Source organism: Ranitomeya variabilis, chromosome 1 (assembly GCF_051348905.1).
Source record: "Ranitomeya variabilis isolate aRanVar5 chromosome 1, aRanVar5.hap1, whole genome shotgun sequence".
NCBI lineage: Eukaryota > Metazoa > Chordata > Amphibia > Anura > Dendrobatidae > Ranitomeya > Ranitomeya variabilis.
Window position 1 is genome coordinate 335,585,174 of NC_135232.1, and position 17,047 is coordinate 335,602,220.

Below are 17,047 nucleotides of genomic sequence, written 5' to 3' on the forward strand. Positions count from 1 at the left end.
GAGACGAAAAGAGAGAGAGGGAAAAAAAACAGGAATAGATTGTAAAATCAATGCTACTTACAGCTTAGCTGGTGCGAGAGGATAAAGCTGTGTCTGAGGGATGCTGAGGAGGCGGTCTCTCCCTCTCTCTCTCCCTCTCTCTTTCTCGCTCTCTCTCTCGGGCTTTCTTGCTCCCCCCTTTACAGAAGGAAGATGAAGACTAGGAAAAAATAAATCAATGTCTTTGTGGTGTGAGGTACTTTCTCTGTGTGGACAGGGCTTTTCCTATTGATTTACAGTCTCCGAGACACCTCTCCCTCTCCCCCTCTCTTTCCCAGATCCATTCACAGACAGCTCCTCTCTCTCTCCCCAGCACAATGGAATAATCAATAGGCACAGAGACACACTCACACACACTCACACACAAGACAGCGTTGGGAGACTGAGCAGGTGCAAACAGAAGCAGCCTGCGAAACACACAGTTTCCTACCTCTGGCCATGAAGGGGTGGTGGCAGAGGGGCAGTGGAAAGGACAGCAGAGGTGACAAACTGGCATAGCCACACTAAAAATACAAAATGTCTTAAGAAAACCATTCATAAAGAAGATGGTTAACTGCGCCAAGACATAGCAGCACAGAAAACAGAGCATTTCAAAAGAAAACCATCTCAAAATACGAGGGGGCCATCTAATAATATTAAGAAGAATACATTCTCATCCAAAAAATGACTTATTTTTACAATCTAATAATAAAGGAATATGATTAGTATATTTGGAAGGCCAGGGCATTCTAGGACTACAAGAATCCGAGTAAGCCAAGTGCAAGGGTCAGCGCAGTAGAGGATGGTGGGCCCAAGCTTTGAGATGACAGATTGCAGGCCCACACAAGATCATAAGTTCCACTCATGCACAAGACCATCAGACGTTTTCACTAGAGCTTGAAGTTAGTTGGGCTATAGAGATGTCCTGAACAGGGTACGTTATGCTGAGTTCCTGAGGAAGGCACTTATAGCACCACTCCAGCTTTTTCTTATTTCACCACTGGACAGGTGTCACTAATCTAAGTTCCCTTCCCCTAGTATTATACCCATCAGCCTTCATCTTCAGCTCTTGCCGGTGCTGCTCCGGTCCAACACCGCCGTCTTGTGATTGGAGCTTCTGGGCGATCGGAAGTCAGAGGCAACAATCACAAACTCACATTGTAAGTCTATGAGGCCTTGTTCTGGCCCCGCTCTGGCCCTCACAGACTTACATTGAGTAGTGACGTCCAGCAAACACTGGAGCGATCCGGCAGGTCACAACCTGCAGAAGACCACCTGGAGCGGTGCTAATAACACGTCGGACGCTGGTAAGTATAATACTATGGGCAGGGAACTTATATGAATGGCACCAATCCAGTGCTGCAGTAAAAAATACTGGAGTGGGGCACATTCTAGAGATTTTCAAAAGTTGAACATCTCTGAAAAAGTCCCAATTTCTATGGCGCTAGACAGCAGAGAACACATTGGGTCAAAGCTGAATATTGTCGCAAATAATTTAGAATGTATGGAATTCGGGAAAAAAGGAAATGAAGAGGGTTAAGTTCAGTTAACAGTTGTGGTAGTGAAGGAATGATGTAAGTAAATCAATCAGGAACTCGTTGTGTCAAGGCAGTTCACTCGTGTGATTGACATAGCCAGTTTAGCATCAGCTTTTGCGAAAGCTTGTAAAAAAATAGCTTGTAAAAAAATATCCAATTTGGAACATTTGAGAACAAAAGTTGTCATTCCAGTAATGTACTGAGGCTTTGTTCACACTGCCCCAGCGTTATATGGCCAATGGAGGGGTTGGGATGAGCTCACTAATTATAAGCTGATGTGCCCAGCTGTGCAAAGAGAAAGTCACGTGGGCATAGATTGGGTCAGTACTTTTTTTCCAACTATTGCAACATACAGTCGTCTTTGCTTTTTGGTACAATTGGATTCTGTAAGGAAATGCTTTTATTTGTTTTACAATGGATATATAATAACACATTTCAGGCACACTAAAGTGTGAACAAAACCTTACCAGTTCTAATAGGATCATTAGCATTCTGCTACATTATGAATGTAGATTGATTTGCTTTCCTTTGAATTAAGAAAGAGCCCTTCACCTCCTTCCACTCAGGTCTGTCCCCTTGGTCAAGAGATTCAGACCTCTGGGTATTATTCATGCTGTATACAAGTGACCGACCTATTATGGCTTTGTAAGATATTGATCATTTGATTAATTGTATGTGAGCATCAGCATGTGCTCTGTGTTTAGCAGAGTTGCTTGACTTCTCTGGCTTGGAGTTGGGTGCAAGTCTAACTGAGGCCGGAGACACATTAGTGAATGGCATCTGATGGGAGAGCATCTAATATGCTAAAAACACTCGGTTCCTTCCTCTGCTGCGAGCGTGAGCCGAGTGTCAGTGTTCTGTGCTCTCATCCGCTCGCATCAGAGAATCGCAGCACAGGTGCGGAGGAGACGGAGAAAGCAATTTCTCCGTCTCCTCCATTGCCGGCATCTGCGGGACTCAAACTGCACTCGGGTGACATCCGAGTGCAGTATAAGGTTTCCAACGCACGTATTTACTTATATGGGTGCGTGTGATCCGATTCTTGGATGAAACTGCAGCATGCTGTGATTGTTCTCTCATGCCGAATTGGCTTGGGAAAATAATCGCGGATGTGAAAATAATCGCAGATGTGATCTGCCTCATTGCTTAATATTGGGCCGAGTGCAATACAATATTTTATCGGATTGTGCTCGTACAATTACATTGCAAGTGGGAGCGAGCCCTGGCTTAGTGGTTATTAGTGAGACCTATAGGTTAAAGGGAATCTGTCACCAGGATTTTGCTACCCATCTGAGAGCAGCATAATGCAGGGCAGAGACCCAGCAATGTATCCCCAGCAATGTATCACTGAGTGGCTTGCTGTCATTTTGATAAAATTACTGTATTATCTAATGCAGATCTACCAGTTCTCTGTATAACCCACACCACACCACTGATTGCCAGCTTTCAGTGTACACTGTGCATAGGCAGAAAACTGACAATCAGAGTTCATGAATATATGGGACTACATGGCAGCAGTCTTAGGGTATGTGTCCACGTTCAGGAAACGCTGCGTAAAAAACGCAGCGTCCAGATGTTACAGCATAGTGGAGGGGATTTAATGAAATCCCGTCTCCACTGTGCATTAAAAAACGCATGCGTTTTTCCAGCAAAGACGCACATGCGTTGCGTTTTTTCAGAACGCAGCATGTTGCTACAATGAGCAAAACACGCAGGAACACCGCAGGTGACATTCCAGTGACCTCAGGTGCATTTTTGGTCAGGATTTTACCTGCATAAAATCCTGACCAAAGCCTGAAGCAAACCTGAACGTGGACACATACTCTTACTAGCCCTCTAAGTCATAATTTCATGATGATAAAACAGTAATTGTATTAAAACTACAGCAAGTAGCCCAGTAAATGACACATGGCTAGAATAATTGTCTCTGTCTCTATATCATGTGACTCAGACAGGTTACACAAAACCTGGTGACATATTCCCTTTAAACCCATGTAATCCGCATATGTAATATGCTCATTTTGCTGTGGATGTGGAGCAGGAGAATTGAGTGTATGTGCATTTTCTGCAAGTTGATTTTTGTGACCATGTTGAAATCTCATCAACATGGCTGGTACTGTAAATCAATGAAGAATTTCTGTGTGAAAATCTGCAGCATTTCCCTCCCTTGTGCATGTATCCTAAAATGTAGAAATGGTATTCTACGGCTTCTCTAAAATCACAACCAAGATCCTGACCTCCAATTTTGGCTCTCAATCCATAACTAACTTTTTTGCAATGCTCATCTTCAATAGTATTTCCCCAATAATATCTATTCTGCCTTATACTTAGGTAAATGTATTCTGAATGGCCTCTTTATTAGGATCACTCATCTAATAGCTGTTGGACTACCTTTGGCTTTCGAACTGACACAATTCACTGTGGCATCGATTCCACTGGATGTGAAACTCATGCCACAAGAATACTGGCCCATGCAGACTGGATAGATTTCACAATTGCTGCAAATGGATAATATTGACAAGCTATGAATAGTCTATTCTACGATATCGCAAAACTGCTGCAAAAGATTCCGATTTGGGGACTGTGAAGGCCCTAAAAATAAGGAAAACGTGCAGTGATTTTCACAAAAAAACAATTGACATGGTGCATTGCTTGTTCTTTGCCATAAAATAAACAGCTGCCATGATGGCAACAATGATTAGGTAAGCCCTACTGTCCAAAACTCCAACCTCAAGAATCAGAAGACACGGGGTGTGCCATGAAAACATTCCCCACACTATTACTCCTCTTTCACCAGCATGACTATTGACACCTAAGAGAAGGGTTCATCCAATCATTATGCTTATGCCAAATTCTAACCAGGCAATGTTTTTTTTTTACTTTACTTTTCAGTGATGCCATGACCGGCAACCTCTTGCCCCTTGGAGTTCTGCTTTTCCGCTTCCCTTATACAGCAATGGTTGTCTGTGGTTATAGCACATCCACGCTAAGGAACGATAAGTTGCCCAATCAGACATGTTAGTTGGATCTCCAGCGTTGTATTTAGCTTGACTGTGCTCAGCCTGTTTCTCAGGACAAATCTTGACATTCTCCTCTGATCCTTTGGTTAACAAGTTGGTTATGTCCCAGGTTCTCCTTGGGCTCCAAATGTTCCTCAAGCCCACTCTTCTCAGTATACTCTTGACACAGTTGCACAAGAAAACCCCACAAGGTTGGCAGTTTTTGAAATACTGGCAAGTTTTCACATGGCTTCTGACTCAAAATATATGTAGTATTAATAATTATTATTGGCAAAATCAAGGTGGATGTAGACAACGGACGATTCCTAAAAGCATTATCTACCTTTATGCACTTTTCTCCTGAAACCAACTCAACAATCTGTTTAAACATCACAGGTAGAGATCGATATAATTTATACTGCCAATACTTAGTTCTGAAGGTGCATGACAGGTGTAAAGGGTTTGAGAACACTGCTATTTTTTTTATCTTCAGGAGCTATAATAGCTCAGTGCAGCCCTGCACATTATTATAGTGTAGAGCCTCAACTGTTACAATCATGGACATGTATTATAGCCTGAAAGCCTCACATAAACCGAGTTATCCTGGAAGGTTAAAGACATATCAGATCATTAGAGTAGGCCAAGGCATACCTGAAATTGCAGGTAAGTGTTGATGCATTACAGCATCACCCAGATAATACAGCAGAGATGGCCCACAGACATTGGTCTGGTCTCCTCTAGGTCAGAAGGAAAACTACAGTTTAATTGGAACATGGAAAGTGAAAGAAAGAATAAAAGGTAACTCATTATCACAGACGTCGGTGCAAATCGGTCCAGTTTCAGACCGCAATGCACGCACTGGCCACTGCTCTCCCGACCAAGTGTGACAGACTCATAGAAATACATGAAGATATAACTCCTATTCTGTACAGAGCAATTTTCAGCAGTGTCATTATGGCAGACAGGATTATAATGAAAGGTAACACCTCTATATACAGTACAGGATATACCAGGGGCAGACATATCATGGGTGCAACCTATGCAGCCGCACAGGGGCCCAAGAGGTAAAGGGGCCCACTACCACATCCAAAGCGGTTGGAGTTGTACATACTGATGAGATTTTGGACAGCAAAGGGACCATATATTGTTCTTGCACATGGGCCCTCCTCTGCATGTGTCCGCCAATGGGAGCTACCATTTACAGTAAATAATGTCAAAAGTCACCTCTACACCTTCAAATTACATTTAAAACCCAGATCAGAGCATGTTTACAAAAGTCTAGGAGTCAGAGCCATCTATAACACTAGTCATAGTGGCCAAATGGTGAAAAATGCAAGATTTGGGGGGGTGGGGGGTGTTTCTATATAATGTTTATGCATATGTATATAATGTATTATATTATATATATACAGGTCCTTCTCAAAAAATTAGCATATAGTGTTAAATTTCATTATTTACCATAATGTAATGATTACAATTAAACTTTCATATATTATAGATTCATTATCCACCAACTGAAATTTGTCAGGTCTTTTATTGTTTTAATACTGATGATTTTGGCCTACAACTCCTGATAATGCAAAAAACCTGTCTCAATAAATTAGCATATCAAGAAAAGGTTCTCTAAACGACCTATTACCCTAATCTTCTGAATCAACTAATTAACTCTAAACACATGCAAAAGATACCTGAGGCTTTTAAAAACTCCCTGCCTGGTTCATTACTCAAAACCCCCATCATGGGTAAGACTAGCGACCTGACAGATGTCAAGAAGGCCATCATTGTCACCCTCAAGCAAGAGGGTAAGACCCAGAAAGAAATTTCTCAACAAATAGGCTGTTCCCAGAGTGCTGTATCAAGGCACCTCAATGGTAAGTCTGTTGGAAGGAAACAATGTGGCAGAAAACGCTGTACAACGAGAAGAGGTGACCGGACCCTGAGGAAGATTGTGGAGAAGGACCGATTCCAGACCTTGGGGAACCTGAGGAAGCAGTGGACTGAGTCTGGTGTGGAAACATCCAGAGCCACCGTGCACAGGCGTGTGCAGGAAATGGGCTACAGGTGCCGCATTCCCCAGGTAAAGCCACTTTTGAACCATAAACAGCGGCAGAAGCGCCTGACCTGGGCTACAGAGAAGCAGCACTGGACTGTTGCTAAGTGGTCCCAAGTACTTTTTTCTGATGAAAGCAAATTTTGCATGTCATTCGGAAATCAAGGTGCCAGAGTCTGGAGGAAGACTGGGGAGAAGGAAATGCCAAAATGCCTGAAGTCCAGTGTCAAGTACCCAGTCAGTGATGGTGTGGGGTGCCATGTCAGCTGCTGGTGTTGGTCCACTGTGTTTCATCAAGGGCAGGGTCAATGCAGCTAGCTATCAGGAGATTTTGGAGCACTTCATGCTTCCTGGCACCTGCTCACAGTGCCAAAACCACTGGTAAATGGTTTACTGACCATGGTATTACTGTGCTCAATTGGCCTGCCAACTCTCCTGACCTGAACCCCATAGAGAATCTGTGGGATATTGTGAAGAGAAAGTTGAGAGACGCAAGACCCAACACTCTGGATGAGCTTAAGGCCGCTATTGAAGCATCCTGGGCCTCCATAACATCTCAGCAGTGTCACAGGCTGATTGCCTCCATGCCACGCCGCATTGAAGCAGTCATTTCTGCCAAAGGATTCCCGACCAAGTATTGAGTGCATAACTGAACATTATTATTTGATTTTTTTTTGTTTGTTATTAAAAAACACTTTTATTTGATTGGACGGTTGAAATATGCTAATTTATTGAGACAGGTTTTTTGGGTTATCAGGAGTTGTAGGCCAAAATCATCAGTATTAAAACAATAAAAGACCTGACAAATTTCAGTTGGTGGATAATGAATCTATAATATATGAAAGTTTAATTGTAATCATTACATTATGGTAAATAATGAAATTTAACACTATATGCTAATTTTTTGAGAAGGACCTGTATATATATATATATATATATATATATATATATATATATATATGATATTTTTAACAGACAAAAAAATAACACCTCATTCATATGCCAGTGATTCTTCTAAGGTTACGTTCCCACAATGAGCTGTTATCGCGTTCTTTACGCTGCGTATTTTCCCTGCTTCAAAGACATAGTGTCTTACAGTTCCAGTAAAGTGGATGGGATTTCTAGAAATCTCATGCCAACTGTGCTTCTTATTTACGTTGTGTGAACTCACTTGCAGTGTGTTTTTCAAATCCGCAGCTTGTCAATTTCTCTTGCGGGTAAACTGAGTTTTCGGTGCAGATTTTCCCCATAGACTTTCAATGGATGCGGAAAATCTGCAGGTAAAAACCCACAGGCGTTTTTAGTGTATTTCTGTGCTAAAAACGTATCAAAAACACATGCAATCTTTAACTAAGTATCGAAATAAAGTTTTGTCAAAGCAAAAAAACAGGAAGTATTAAAAATAAAGCAGTTGTGTGAAAGAGTGTTTACCCACTTCCTGATTTCCTATTCTTTTGCACGTTTGTCACACTTAAGTGTTTTAGATCACCAAACAAATTTAAATATTAGACAAAGATAACACAAGTAAACACAAAATGCAGTTTTTAAATGAAGGTCTTCCTTATGAAGAGAAAAAGATATCCAAACCTACAGGGCCCTGTGCGAAAAAGTGATTGTCCCCTAAACCTAATAACTGGTTGGGCCACCCTTGTAATAACTGGCAAGGAGTCTTTCACAATGCCCTGGAGGAATTGTGGCAGAGACATCTTTGCAAAATTGTAGTAATTCATCCACATTGGAGGGTTTCCAAGCATGAACCGCCTTTTTAAGGTCATGCCACAGCATCTCAATTGGAGTAGGGTCAGGACTTTGACTAGACCACTCCAAAGTCTTAATTTTGTTTTTCTTGAGCCATGTTTTGGATCATATTCCTGCTGCACAACCCAAGTGCGCTTTAGCTTGAGGTCACGAACAGATGGCTGGACATTCTCGTTCAGGATTTCTTGGTAGACAGCAGAATTCATGGTTCCATTTACCACAGCAAGTCTTCCAGGTCCTGAGGCAGCAAAATAGCCCCAGACCATAACTCTACCACCACCATAGTTTACTGTTGGCATGACGTTCCGTTTTATGAAATGCTGTGTTATTTCTACGTCAGATGTAATGAGACATACACCTTTCAAAAACTTACATTTTTGTCTCATCAGTCCACAGAATATTATCCCAAAAGGCATGGAGATCATCAAGATGTTTTCTGGCAAGACTGAGACAAGCCTTTATGTTCTTATTCCTCAGCAGTAGTTTTCGTCTTGGAACTCTGCAATGCATATAATTTTTTACCAGTTGTTTAGATGTTGTTGTGGGGTCTTTTGTGACCTCTTGAATGAGTTGTTAGAGCGCATTTGGGGTAATTTTGGTCGACCAGCTACTTCTGGGAAGGTTCACCACTGTTACATGTTTTCACCATTTGTGGATAATGGCTCTCACTGCGGTTTGCTGGAGTCCCAAAGCTTGAGAAATAGCTTTATAACCTTTTCCAGACTGATGGATCTCAACTGCTTTGTTTGTCATTTGATCCACAATTTCTTTGGATCATGCCATGATGTCTAGCTTTTGAGTTCTTTTGGTCTACTTTACTTTGTCAGGCAGGTCCTATTTAAGTGTTTTCTTGATTGTGAACAGGTGTGGCAATAATCAGGCCTTTGTGTGGCTAGGGAATTTGAATTCAGTTTCGATGAGACTTGATAAACCAGTTAATTTATGTTTTAAGGGGGGGGGAGAAAATCACATTTTCACACAGGTCCCTGTAGGTTTAACACTTTTTTTTCACAAAATTTTAATTTAGACCCCAATTTTTTATTATTTTCACAAAGGTAACAGGAGGAAATGGAACCTAAAATGTGTTATCCAATTTCTCCTGAGTACACCGATACCCAATATATGGACAGAAACTCTTGTTTAGGCGCACGGCAGACTTTTTAGGGATGGAGCTCCATTTCACTTTTCGAATGTAAAATTTGCTGGAATAATTAGAGGACACAATGTCACGTTTGAAGAGCCCCTCATGTGCCTAAACAGTGGAAACCGCCCACAAGTGACATAATTTTGGAAACTAGATGTGTGGTGAGCACTTTGAAACCCCAGGTACGTCACAGTACTTTAAAACATTGAGCCGTGCAAATAAACAAATCACATTTTTCCACAAAAAAATTTTTAGCCCCAATTTTGCATTTTCACAAAGGTAACGAGAAATTGAACCACATAATTTGTTGTGCAATTTCTCCTGAGTATGCCGATACCGAATATGTGGAGTAAAACTACTGTTTGGGTGCACAGCAGAGCTTGGAAGGGAAGAAGCGTAATTTTACTTTTTGAATATAAAATTGCTTGAACAAATAGCAGATGCCATGTCATGTTTGCAGAGCCTCTGATGTGCCTAAATAGTGGAAACACCCAACAAGTGATCCTATTTTGGAAACTAGACTCTTTAGGGAACTTATGTAAATGTGTGGTGAGCACCTGGATTCACTAGATGCTTCACAGACGTCATGAAAATAAAAAAAAATCACCTTTTTCCCACAAAAATGTTCTTTTAGTCCCATTTATTTTCACAAGGGTAACTGGATTAAATGGACTCCAAAATTTACTGTGCAATTTCTCCTGAGTACGCAGATACCCCATATGTAGGGGTAAACTACTGCTTGGGCTCACAACAGAGGTCAGAAAGGAAGGAGTGGCGTTTTGGAACGCAGACTTTCATTGAATGGACGGTGGGTGTGTCACGTTTGCAGAGCTCCTGATGTGCCTAAACAGTGGAGACCCCCAACAAGTGACCCCATTTTGAAAACTAGACCCCTCAAGGAACTTATCTAGACATGTGGTGAGCACCTTGAACCCACAGGTGCTTCTCAGAATTTTACAACGTTGATCTGTGAAAATTAAACATATATATTTTTCCCACAAAAATGTTGTTTTAGCCCCAAATGTTTTAATTTTCTCAAAGATAGGAAAAAATGGATCCCACAATTTGTTGTGCAATTTCTCCTGAGTACGCTGATACCCCATATGTAGTTGAAAACTACTTTTGAGGCCGGTTTCACACGTCAGTGGCTCCGGTACGTGAGGTGACAGTTTCCTCACGTACCGGAGACACTGACACACGTAGACCCATAAAAATCAATGCATCTGTTCAGATGTCATTGATTTTTTGCGGACCGTGTCTCCGTGTGCCAAACACGGAGACATGTCAGTGTTCGTGGGAGCGCACGTTTTACACGGACCCAATAGAGTCAATGGGTCCGCGTAAAACACGGACCTCACACGGACATTCTCCGTCTGGGGTCCGTGTGGCGTGCCGGAGACAGCGCTACAGTAAGCGCTGTCCCCCCCACATGGTGCTGAAGCCGGTATTCATATCTTCCCTGTAGCAGCGTTTGCTATAGAGAAAATATGAAGAATAGTGTTAAAAATAAAGATCCATGTGTCCGCCGCCCCCCCACCCCCTGTGCGCCCCCCCGCTGGTCAGAAAATACTTACCCGCTCCCTCGCTCCTTCCTGGTCTGGCCGCGCCTCCTACTGTATGCGGTCACGTGGGGCCGATCATTTACAATCATGAATAGTCGGCTCCGCCCCTATGGGGGGTGGAGCCACATATTCATGACTGTAAATGATCGGCCCCACGTGACCGCATGCAGGAGAAGCCGCGGCCAGACCAGGAAGGAGCGACAGCCGACGGGGGACCCGGGTAAGTATTTTCTGACCAGCGGGGGGGCGCACAGGGGGTGGGGGGGCGGCGGACACCTAAATCTTTATTTTTAACACTATTCTTCATATTTTCTCTGCAGCAAACGCTACTGCAGAGAGGATATGAATCGCAGCTTCAGCAGCTTCAGCACCATGCAGAGTGGGTACCACACGCTCCGTGTGGTACCCACTCGCCATACGGGCGGCACACGTGTGCCGCAGGTATGGCCTCCGTGAGTTCCCAGGCACACGGACACGGATAACTCCGGTACCGATTTATTCCGGTACCGGAATTATCTGGACGTGTGGGACAGCCCTGAGGCACAGTGCAAAGCTCACAAGGGAAGAAGCGCCATATTGGACTTCAGATTTTGCTGGACTAGTTTGAGGGTGACATGAACAGCAGACCATAAGACCCCATAAGAGACCTAATTTTACAAACTACACCTCTCAATGAATTCATCTAGGGGTGCATCATATTGACACCACAGGTGTCTCATTGAATTTAATACCATTGGGCAGTGAAGAAAAAATTATTATAATTTTACCATCAAAATTTAGTTTTAGCCCCAGATTTTACATTTTCCCTCTGGGAAATGGATACAAATGGCACCAAAATCTGTCCCACAATTTCTGTTGAATGTAGAAATACCCCATATGCTGCTGTAAAGTACTGCTTAGCCATATGGTGTGACTTGGGAGGGACGGAACGCTATTTGCTTCATAGAGCGCAGATTGGTCTAGAATAGTTTGTGGACTCCATATACAGAGCCCCTAAATGCTGGAAGAGCAGAATTCCCCCTCAAGTGACCCCATTTTGGAAATTATTTCCCTTTGGGAATTTATCTACAGGTGCAGCGATGATTTGGGGTATTTTCCAGAAACAAACACTAGTGGATGTTGCTGAGTGAAAATTGCAAACTGCCATTGTAGTGACCTGTATGTTGTAGTGACCAGTATATTGTAGTGACCTGTATGTTGTAGTGACCAGTATGTTGTAGTGCCTGTACATTGTGCCCATCTCATGCACCTGTAAATTAGGTGGGCTCTCTTCGCTACAGAAATGCCAAGCATGTGGACACTAACTGTGGTTTAGGCACACTGTTGCGCTCAGAATGTTAAGGGGCATTTGGATTTGGGAGCGCAGCATTTTCTGAATTTGTTTTGGGGTGGTGAGGAGCCATTTCTCTTTCCTAGAGCCTTTGTACTACAAGTAACGTGGAAGCCCCCTAAATTTCTGTTAACAGATGATGGACCTGAAGGGAACATGCTTCATTTGTGGATTGAGTTGAAGCTTTGATTGGAAAAATTTTGCAGAACATTTTGGATTGCATTTATTTAGGGCAATACGCTGTTTTCATCTAAATCTCCGAGTGACGTCATTCAGATGAAACCCCCAAGGGAGCCAATCACTATAATGAGGAAGCAGAGTTCCTCTGGACTTCAGTTGGCCTGTGTTAAGCGTTGTCCTTTTTCTCATAAGTGTACAAAACTTTGGCAGACCGTGGTTTTATGCATGCCTAAAAAGACGGACACCACCAGATCATAGGCCAGTGTCCACAGTGCCTCCATCTGCCTCTTTATAGGGAATCTTCTGCAGGGAGTTTCGTCTGAATCACGTATTTCAGAGATTTACATGGCAACCCCAATGTAAGTGTTCAGCGGAGAGCGCAGAATAAATGTGAGCCGAGCCTTACTGCAATCTTTGAGAGGCAGAATAAACAATTCAACAGCAGGTGAAGAATTGGTTTTATTTATTTTTTAAGCTGTTTCTCATACGATATAAGTGATTAGACGACTTTGTTTTTCAGGTCGGTGCGATTAGGGTATGTGTCCACGTTCAGGTTTGCTTCAGGCTTTGGTCAGGATTTTATGCAGGTAAAATCCTGACCAAAAATGCACCTGAGGTCACTGGCCGGTCAACTGCGGTGTTCCTGCGTGTTTTGCTCATTGTAGCAACATGCTGCGTTCTTAAAAAACGCAACGCATGTGCGTTTTTGCATGAAAAACGCATGCGTTTTTTAATGCACAGTGGAGACGGGATTTCATTAACCCCTTCACCCCCAAGGGTGGTTTGCACGTTAATGACCGGGCCAATTTTTACAATTCTGACCACTGTCCCTTTATGAGGCTATAACTCTGGAACGCTTTGACGGATCTTGGCGATTCTGACACTGTTTTCTCGTGACATATTGTACTTCATGTTAGTGGTAAAATTTATTCGATATAACTTGTGTTTATTTGTGAAAAAAATGGAAATTTGGCGAAAATTTTGAAAATTTTGCAATTTTCCAACTTTGAATTTTTATGCCCTTAAATCACAGACATATGTCACGCAAAATACTTAATAAGTAACATTTCCCACATGTCTACTTTACATCAGTACAATTTTGGAACCAAAATTTTTTTTTGTGACGGAGTTATAAGGGTTAAAAGTTGACCAGCAATTTCTCATTTTTACAACACCATTTTTTTTTAGGGACCACATCTCATTTGAAGTCATTTTGAGGGGTCTATATGATAGAAAATACTCAAGTGTGACACCATTCTAAAAACTGCACCCCTCAAGGTGCTCAAAACCACATTCAAGAAGTTTATTAACCCTTCAGGTGTTTCACAGGAACTTTTGGAATGTTTAAATAAAAATGAACATTTAACTTTTTTTCACACAAAATTTATTTCAGCTCCAATTTGTTTTATTTTACCAAGGGTAACAGGAGAAAATGGACCCCCAAAGTTGTTGTACAATTTGTCCTGAGTACGCTGATACCCCATATGTGGGGGTAAACCACTGTTTGGGCGTATGGCAGAGCTCGGAAGGAAAGGAGCGCCATTTGACTTTTCAATGCAAAATTGACTGGAATTGAGATGGGACGCCATGTTGCGTTTGGAGAGCCCCTGATGTGCCTAAACACTGAAACCCCCTACAAATGACACCATTTTGGAAAGTAGACCCCCTAAGGAACTTATCTTGATGTGTGGTGAGCACTTTGACCCACCAAGTGCTTCACAGAAGTTTATAATGCAGAGCCGTAAAAATAAAAAATCATATTTTTTCACAAAAATGATCTTTTCGCCCCCAATTTTTTATTTTCCCAAGGGTAAGAGAAGAAATTGGACCCCAAAAAATGTTGTGCAATTTGTCCTGAGTACGATGATACCCCATATGTGGGTGTAAACCATTGTTTGGGCGCATGGCAGAGCTTGGAAGGGAAGGAGCGCCATTTGACTTTTCAATGCAAAATTGACTGGAATTGAGATGGGACGCCATGTTGCGTTTGGAGAGCCCCTGATGTGCCTAAACATTGAAACTCCCTACAAGTGACACCATTTTGGAAAGTAGACCCCCTAAGGAACTTATCTAGATGTGTGGTGAGCACTTTGACCCACCAAGTGCTTCACAGAAGTTTATAATGCAGAGCCGTAAAAATAAAAAATCATATTTTTTCACAAAAATGATCTTTTTGCCCCCAATTTTTTATTTTCCCAAGGGTAAGAGAAGAAATTGGACCCAAAAAATGTTGTGCAATTTGTCCTGAGTACGATGATACCCCATATGTGGGAGAGCTTTGAACCCCCAAGTGTTTCACAACAGATTATAACGCAGAGCTGTGAAAATAATTTTTATTTTTTTTCTCAAAAATGATTTTTTAGCCCCCAGTTTTGTATTTTCACAAGGGTAACAGGATAAATTAGACCCCAAAAGTTGTTTTCCAATTTGTCCTGAGTACGCTGATACCCCATATGTGGGGGGGAACCACTGTTTGGGCGCATGACAGAGCTCGGAAGGGAAGGAGCGCCATTTGGAATGCAGACTTAAATGGATTGGTCAGCAGCCGTCACGTTGCATTTGCAGAGCCCCTGATGTACCCAAACAGTACAAACCCCCCACAAGTGACCCCATATTGGAAACTAGACCTCCCAAGGAACTTATCTAGATGTGTTGTGAGAACTTTGAACCCCCAAGTGTTTCACTACAGTTTATAACGCAGAGCCGTGAAAATAAAACATCTTTTTTTTCCCACAAAAATGATTTTTAGCCCCCCAAATTTTTATTTTCCTAAGGATAACAAGAGAACTTGGACCCCAGAAGTTGTTGTTCAATTTGTCCCGAGTACGCTGATAACACATATGTTGGGGTAAACCCCTTTTTGGGCGCACGGGAGAGCTCGGAAGGGAAGGAGCACTGTTTTACTTTTTCAACGCAGAATTGGCTGGAATTGAGATTGGACGCCATGTCGCGCTTGGAGAGCCCCTGATGTGCCTGGACAGTGGAAACTCCCCAATTCTACCTGAAACCCTAACCCAAACACACCCCTAACCCTAATCCCAACGGTAACCCTAACCACACCCCTAGCCCTGACACACCCATAATTCTAATCCCAACCCTAATCCAAACGTAAATGTAATCCAAACCCTAACCCTAACCCTAACTTTACCTCCAACCCTAGCCCTAACCCTAACCCTACCCCTAACCCTAAACGTGACTGAAATACGTGGCACTGAAATACGTGGCACTGAAATACGTGGCACTGAAATACGTGGCACTGAAATACGTGATACGTGGCACTTAAATACGTGGCACTGAAACACGTGGCACTGAAATACGTGATACGTGGCACTGAAATACGTGGCACTGAAATACGTAGCACTGAAATACGTGACACTGAAATACGTGGCACTTAAATTCGTGGCACTTAAATACGTGGCACTGAAATATGTGATACGTGACACTGAAATACGTGGCACTGAAATACGTGGCACTTAAATACGTGGCACTTAAATACGTGGCACTGAAATATGTGATACGTGGCACTTAAATACGTGGTACTGAAACACGTGGCACTGAAATACGTGATACGTGGCACTGAAATACGTGGCACTGAAATACGTGGCACTGAAATACGTGGCACTGAAATACGTGGCACTGAAATACGTGGCACTGAAATACGTGGTACTAAAATATGTGGCACTGAAATACGTGATACGTGGCACTGAAATACGTGGCACTGAAACACGTGGCACTGAAATACGTGATACGTGTACTGAAATACGTGGCACTGAAATACGTGGCACTGAAATACGTGGCACTATGACTGTCAGAAAATGTTCATTAAACGGTTAGGGGTGAGGTTAGGGATAGAGTTAGGGTTAGGGTTTGGATCCCTTTATCACCTTGATGGTGGTGGGTGGCTTTTCAGTGTGTTTTCTGTTTTTTTTCGATAAAAATGCATGCGTTTTTAACGCAAACAAACGCATGTGCTTAAAAACGCAAGAAAATACTGCAGGTTGTATTTCTGAAAATGAACGCATGCAGAAAAAAACCGCATGCGTTTGAAAACGCGACCAAACGCGTACAAAAAAACCGCATGCGTTTTCAATGTTAAATATAGGGAAAAAACGCATGCTTTTTTTGTGCAAAAAACGCTGCAGACAAAAACGCAAGTGTGAAACCAGCGACGCTTTTTATAGCAAAAAAGTTTTTGCGTCTCCACATTTTGAGACCTATAATTTTTCCACATTTTGCTCCACAGAGTCATGTGAGGTATTGTTTTTTGCGGGACGAGTTGATGTTTTTATTGGTAACATTTTCGGACACGTGACCATTTTTGATCGCTTTTTATTCCGATTTTTGTGATGCAGAATGACCAAAAACCAGCTATTCATGAATTTCTTTTGGGAGAGGCGTTTATACCGTTCCGCGTTTGGTAAAATTGATAAAGCAGTTTTATTCGTCGGGTCAGTACGATTACAGCGAT

At 42.4% G+C, this 17,047-nt stretch overlaps 1 protein-coding gene across 1 annotated transcript in view; it reads right to left on the reverse strand.

Moving 5' to 3' along the window:
- The window catches only part of ZFHX2 (zinc finger homeobox 2), a 123,691-nt gene extending 123,350 nt beyond the window's left edge, over positions 1 to 341 (reverse strand). Inside the window, exon 1 of the mRNA XM_077299291.1 lies at positions 62 to 341. The gene's annotated coding sequence lies outside the window, so the exon portion shown is untranslated. The remainder of the gene's footprint in view (positions 1 to 61) is intronic.
- Positions 342 to 17,047: the final 16,706 nt, after the last annotated feature.